The following is a 7,725-nucleotide window of genomic DNA, read 5'->3' on the forward strand; positions in this document are numbered from 1 at the left end:
TCCAGGCCTGGTCATTACTAAATAAATGCAAAAATTAAAGATACAATCATGACAGCAATTAAAAAAATAAATAAATTAATGAAATAAGAAACTGGACACTGGTGAAGAAAATCTCCACAGATCATTTTATTCCATTCAAGTTCCTCTTAATATTATCATTTTATGTTCCTTATTGATTAAACTCTTACATTTGTTAATTTTATGGGTTGTAACTTTTTTAAAGGTGTCAAAAAGCCGCATCTCTGTCGCGGTGTGGTGGTGTGATGCGCGACTCTGGCCACTAGGTGGCAGCGCTGCAGCGCTTCTCTCTCGCTGTAGGAATCAGCTGACTGCTGCAGCTCTGACTGGTCCTGCTGGGAACTGTGGTCACTTTTAATCCAGATCCTGGTCTGAGGAGTCCAGAATGAGGACCTGAGACCGCAGGACCTCAGATTGCTCAGCCACATTCCTCCATCAGGCCTCGGTGGGACTGGAAACCAGCGCAATAAGCTTCATGTCGCCTTCTGTTTGTCTTTAATAGATCAGCACCTCGGCAGCAACAATGAAGCCGACAGAACTCACATTTGTGCTGGTGGATTAAAAAAAACTTAAAATGGTGAAGCCGGAGCCTGGAAGGCGTGCAGGACTCGGCCCGTTGCAGCCGTGTTTGTGAGAGTTAAATAAAACCGAAATAAAACCAGTCACAGTGAAAGACCGGAGCAAAATCCTCTCTATGGTCCTTCGTGTTTGGTTCTGCGGCTGTTTTTCTGTTTCTTCTGTGTAGCCTGGGGTGGATCAGTGGGTCGAATCGGCTGTCCTTCAATGGGTGGATTGATCCCAGACCTAATCATCCTGGAGCACTGAGGTCCACTCCACCTCCTCTGGGGGGTGTTGAGAAAAAACGGATAAACCTTTGCTGGATCTGAACGTATGATGATCCACGCTGGTGAGTCCTAAAAGGAAACATCATGGTTGATCCCTATTTGACCCCATATTGGCCCATATTTGGCCCATATTTGGCCCATATTTGACCCATATTTGACCCATATTTGACCCAATATTTGACCCAATATTTGGCCCAATATTGGACCCACATTTGTCCCACATTTGACCCACATTTGACCCACATTTGGCACATATTTAACCCAATATTTGACCCATATTTGACCCAATATTTGGACCAATATTGGACCCAATAGTAGCCCATATTTGACCCATATTTAGCCCATATTTGACCCCACATTTGACCCACATTTGACCCACATTTGATCCACATTTGACCCACATTTGGCCCATATTTGACCCACATTTGACCCTTCATTTGGCCCATATTTGACCCATATTTGACCCATATTTGACCCAATATTTGACCCCACATTTGACCCACATTTGACCCATATTATATTTGGCCCAATATTTGACCCACATTTGTCCCACATTTGACCAACATTTGACCCACATTTGGCCCATATTTGGCCCCATATTTGACCCAATATTTGACCCCACATTTGACCCATATTTGACCTATATTTGGCCCGTATTTGGCCCATATTTGGCCCATATTTGACCCATATTTGACCCATATTTGACCCAATATTTGACCCAATATTTGGCCCAATATTGGACCCACATTTGTCCCACATTTGACCCACATTTGACCCACATTTGGCACATATTTAACCCAATATTTGACCCATATTTGACCCAATATTTGGACCAATATTGGACCCAATAGTAGCCCATATTTGACCCATATTTAGCCCATATTTGACCCCACATTTGACCCACATTTGACCCACATTTGACCCACATTTGGCCCATATTTGACCCACATTTGACCCTTCATTTGGCCCATATTTGACCCATATTTGACCCAATATTTGGCCCATATTTGACCCACATTTGACCTACATTGTGCCCACATTTGACCTACATTTGACCCACATTTGGCCCATATTTGACCCATATTTGACCCATATTTGACCCAATATTTGACCCCACATTTGACCCATATTATATTTGGCCCAATATTTGACCCACATTTGTCCCACATTTGACCAACATTTGACCCACATTTGGCCCATATTTGGCCCTATATTTGACCCAATATTTGACCCCACATTTGACCCATATTTGACCTATATTTGGCCCATATTTGACCCATATTTGACCCAATATTTGACCCACATTTGACCCATATTTGACCCAATATTTGGCCCAATATTTGACCCACATTTGTCCCACATTTGACCTACATTTGACCCACATTTGGCCCATATTTGACCCATATTTGACCCAATATTTGACCCCACATTTGACCCACATTTGACCCATATTATATTTGGCCCAATATTTGACCCACATTTGTCCCATATTTGACCCATATTTGACCCAATATTTGACCCACATTTGACCCATATTTGACCCAATATTTGGCCCAATATTTGACCCACATTTGTCCCACATTTGACCAACATTTGACCCACATTTGGCCCATATTTGGCCCTATATTTGACCCAATATTTGACCCCACATTTGACCCACATTTGACCCATATTTGACCCACATTTGACCCACATTTGGCCCATATTTGACCTATATTTGACCCAATATTTGGCTCATATTTGACCCACATTTGACCCAATATTTGACCTATATTTGACCCAATATTTGACTCAATATTGGACCATATTTGACCTATATTTGACCTATATTTGGCCCATATTTGACCCATATTTGACCCAATATTTGACCCCACATTTGACCCATATTTGACCCATATTTGACCCAATATTTGGCCCAATATTTGACCCACATTTGTCCCACATTTGACCAACATTTGACCCACATTTGGCCCTATATTTGACCCAATATTTGACCCCACATTTGACCCACATTTGACCCATATTTGACCCATATTTGACCCACATTTGACCCACATTTGGCCCATATTTGGCCAATATTTGACCCAATATTTGGCCCATATTTTACCCATATTTGACCCAATATCTGGCCCACATTTGAGCCATATTTGAACCAATATTTGACTCATATTTTACCCAATACTTGACCCAATAATATTTAGCCCATATTTGACCCACATTTGGCTCATATTTGACCCAGTATTGGCCCGTATTCCTGGTCCTGAGGTCATCAGGAGACCCTCCAGGCAGAGACTCTGGAGGCGGGTTTCCATCAGGAGGGGTCTGGGGTTAAAACCCAGGACCTGGACCTGCATCAGGACCAACCTCCTCCTCGGTTCTCCCAGCCCCCGTTACAGGACCCGGCAGGATCCACTGGCTTAGCAAACCCCCCCATGACACTCGGTGGCCGCGATGCCTCACTTTTACTGAGATCCTACCATCAGGACTGGTTCTGGACCCGTTTACGGGGCCCGAACCTGCCTTGTGGAGGATTGGTCACGTGACCATCGTGTTTCACGGTGTTTCCGGGCCGCCGCTGCTTCGGTTCCTGCTGCTCTGAACTCCAAGTGTTTCCATAAACGTATTAAAATCTAATAAAGCCGACGGAGTGAGTCTGTCTGCCGAGGACGAAGATGAGGAGCAGCAGCGTGATGAACCCAAATCACATTTCATGCAGATAGAAACATGATGAGATTTTCTTTTCAGAGATATTATGTTGCTGTTGGAGCTCAGAGATCATCTGTCGCATATGTGTTTATATTTGTGCTGCTGCTGCTGCTGGGAAAGATGGTGATGCTGAGGATGATGATGATGATGAGGATGAGATCCATCCATCTTTGTGATTCAATCTTTATTTACGTGACTCCTCACAATCATCAAAAAACAACATTAAAAACATCCAGGAGTAATGAATTCCCAGAGATGATGGTGATGATGATGAAGATGATGATGGTGCTCCTGGAAGCCCCTCCCCCTGCAGCTCCAGAGTATTATTAGTCTGAAAGGACGTTTGTAATTAATGCCTCTGAGGGGGAGGCGGGGGGTGATGGGGCAGCTGCACCTAAAAATACTGCTCCCAATTTAACCCGGCGGACGTTTAATCCAGGAGTCGACGCCCCCCTGCTCTTCCTCCTCCTCCTCTTCATCCCCACAGATCCACACATTCCTCGTTGCATCGTTGCAACAAACACAAACCAGAGGACGGATGGAAACAGCTGGATCAGTCGCTGACGTCTCTGAAAAGCATTTATATACCCCTTTTCCACCAAACCAGTTCCAGGCTGGTTCTGGTTCACAACTAGTTCAACTCCGAACCTGCTGGGAACCGGTTTGGTGGAAAAGAGGTAATAGTTCCCCCCCAGCAAAGGGGTTGGGCCAACGGTACCTCATCAGAAAACCACACATAGTTCCTCCCCATATACACGAATCCAGCAAAAACCGGAAGTCGAGCGGCCACCATTACTGCAGTGGCGGCTCCCTGGCAGGCTCTCTTAATGTATTTGTATTTCAGTGCTTTTGAATGAAAGGGACCCCAAAAGTGGAGTGCTTTAAGTTTAAAATGTCTTGGAATTCGGGGAGGACTTCTGCCATTCTTGGCTGTTCAAACAGCAGTGGAAAATTACAAATCTGGAAAAAAACGTTATGCAAAACACACAGTCCATTACCAAACGAAGACTGTCCTTGTGCCAGACCGTACGCATTACACCGATTTCCTGGGCGTGCCGAAGACCAAGGTGTTCGCCAGAGGTGGATACAAAACATCCACAGAAAGGACTTTGTCCCAAATAAAAACAGTACAGCAAGTATTTACAAATTGTCATTCTCTCCATGTCAAAATGACTAGCATTCAGGTTAGCATAGCCCAACTGCGAGTGTCTCACTGATCCCCCCAAAATGACACGATTCTCATCTAAATGGCGGTGCAGAATTTGCCCGACCCATCCGGAGCTGAGATAGTTCTGCCCTTCAATTAGAGACCTGTAATTGCGTTCTTTTTGGTCATTGGACGCCAGGCGATCAATAAAATATTCTTGGATACCTAAAATAAAACAAAACATAAACAGGTGTTGTTGTTGTTGTTTTTTTTAATCACATAGCCTTTCCATAATGATTAAATGTCGCGCTGCTAGCTTGGCTCGCCGGATTCGTGTATAAGAGGCGGGGCCAACAGTACCTCATCAGAAAACCGCACATAGTTCCTCCCCATATAAGGGGCGGGGCTAAAGGTTGCTCAAAAGACAACCTCACAAAGGGATGATGGGAGAAAAAGTTTGAATCTTTAACCTTTGATGTTAAAACCGATTCAAACCTTCGTTCAACCTCCGCTGCAGCATCGACACTCTTTACATCACGATTACATCACTGCTCCATCATCACGCTGCTAGCCCCGCCCACACACTCCCTCTACATGAACGGACTGATTTGATTGGCTCCCCGTGACCTTTGGGTATATTTACCAAGCTCCAACGGATGGTTGGTTCCTGCTTCTCCCGTAACTCTTCATCGTTGGGAAACTTTCACATGAAACGACCCTGGAGACATTTGAGACTCCAGAGAGACATTTTTACAAAGGAGGTCGAGTTTATTTACTTCCTTCAAAAGTCTTTAAATTTAAGGTTCATCGGGACTTTATCCCAGTAGAAGCATCTTTATTATGAACCAACCAATACATATTATTGATGTTAGGAAGTAGATGGAGATGGTATGAAACAGGAGAAACATTCAGTTACAGGGCAGTAACTATACACACATCCAGGGAAATAATAAAAACCGGGCCTGGTACATAAAACACCAGAAACAACTGGACTGGAAGCAGTTTGGAGGCTCGGAGGCTCGGAGGTCCATCGAAGCGGTTCGGAGCCTCAGTTCGTATCTTTGTCAGAAACGAAGAACAACCTCGTTTTAATGGAGACTTCACTGATTTCCCAGAAGAGATGAAATAATAAGAGATTAAACCCGTAAATAAAACTTCATTACATCTTCTGAAGAGGTTGCTCGCAGGTCGGATCAGTCTTGAGCCTGTTAACTCGATAAAAACACTGTGAGCGATCCGAGGTTCTGGTGGCGGCGCCGTGTTGAACCAGGGAAGTGTGTGTTTCCTGGGTCGGAGGCGACGCCGCTGTCGGATTAGTGTTTGTGTGTCTCGGAGGAAATCAAAGCATTTAGCTGATCAAAGCGTCCAATCAAATCTCGACAGGCTCCCTAATTATCAATTACTGTCTGATTACTGACGTGTTTGTGACACTGAAGCCGCCGACTGACGGCGGTTCTCCGAGGAGGCGTCTGACTGATGCTCAGCATCCGAGACAGCTGTTGGTGTTAGCGCCTGAACACGCCAACGCTCAACGTTGTTGTTGCTCAAATCCAGAATCCAGACCCGGGAATCTTAGAGATCTGAGTCCAAACGAGCCCAGAACCCCGAGAGGACGGGTCAGAAGGCGCCTGAAAACCTGTCTAATTTGAATTAGGTGTGAGGTCTACGCCGTAGCTACTGCGTAGGTGTGAGGTCTATGGCGTAAATTGCGTAACATATACTTTATATTCCACTTTATGTGTCTGAGCTACGTTCAGGTCGTGAACTAAAGGAAACTCGGTGCTGCACAAGAAGAACCTGCACTGCCACCTAGCAGTTGGTGATGTAATGAGTGACGTAAACAATAACGCAGAACGCCAGAGACGGCATGTGGTTAGTCACGTTTAGCCTACGAACGTAGCTGCTACGCAAAAGCAGAACCATTTTCTAGCTATTGTAGCTGGCTGGGTGTATGCTAAAATGATGCTAGCTAATGTTACTAAACATTTATTCTGACCACTGACCAGATCCAAACTGCCTCATTTCAAACATTTCTACTGAAAAATCTGATAAACTTAAGTTTAAAATAAATTAATCTCCAGAAATGCTATATTAATAAAAACACTGACAACATATTTATTTGTATATGACTTTATGAAGCAGCAGAAACTACGCTTCGGGTAGTAATCAGGCGTAATGCATAAAATGAAGGCGGAGTTTAACCCGAAACTACGTTAATCTGAGCTTCACAGTCGAAACTTCAAGAACGCCGAAGCTCGAGAAACTTTAACATAGCCTGTGCCCGGTATCAAGGATTTCAAACTAAAAGCATGTATTTCAAAATAAAAGTTAATCAAGCGTTATGAGTTATGTCCGTTACAGACCTAAAGTGTTAAAGGTCAGTTACGGCGGGTGATTTGGGAACTTTGCTGGTCCTTGTTTCAAATCTGGCAACGCAGACCAGCTCGGTTCTGGTGACAGCCCTCAATGGGTCAGAAACATAGCCTGAGCAGAACCAGAGTGGTCCAAGACAAAACCCAAGACACTTTCCTGACACGAACAGTTACGATGGCAAGGAAACGTTCAAGGGAGCCTGAAACAAGCTGGAAAATGGACAAGCCGCTCCTGTCCTCCCGCCCTGAGGGTTTTAGATAGACTTGTAGTTTTCGGGACGACTTTTTTGTGGTCTTGATACCCTCTGGTCTAGGTTTAGGCGGTCCTGACTAAGTCTAGTTTTAGATGCTCCAACTAGGGTTGCCACCCGTCCCGTAAAATACGGAATTGTCCTTTATTTGAGAAAAAAATGTTGCGTCCCTTATTGAACTAATACGGGACGCGATTTGTCCCGTATTTTCATTAACGCCCCATACACACGTCTGTCACACACACATCAACACTAAATTTAACACTAATGAACAAAATAAAACACAGGAAACATTAAGGCCAACAAAATGTTTGTGGCGGGACAACAGGACCTGCTGCGTCTGTGCCCAGATCTTTATATATTATTATTATTATTATTATTATTAT

This window comes from Cololabis saira, chromosome 23, assembly GCF_033807715.1.
Source record: "Cololabis saira isolate AMF1-May2022 chromosome 23, fColSai1.1, whole genome shotgun sequence".
Classification (NCBI taxonomy): Eukaryota; Metazoa; Chordata; class Actinopteri; order Beloniformes; family Belonidae; genus Cololabis; species Cololabis saira.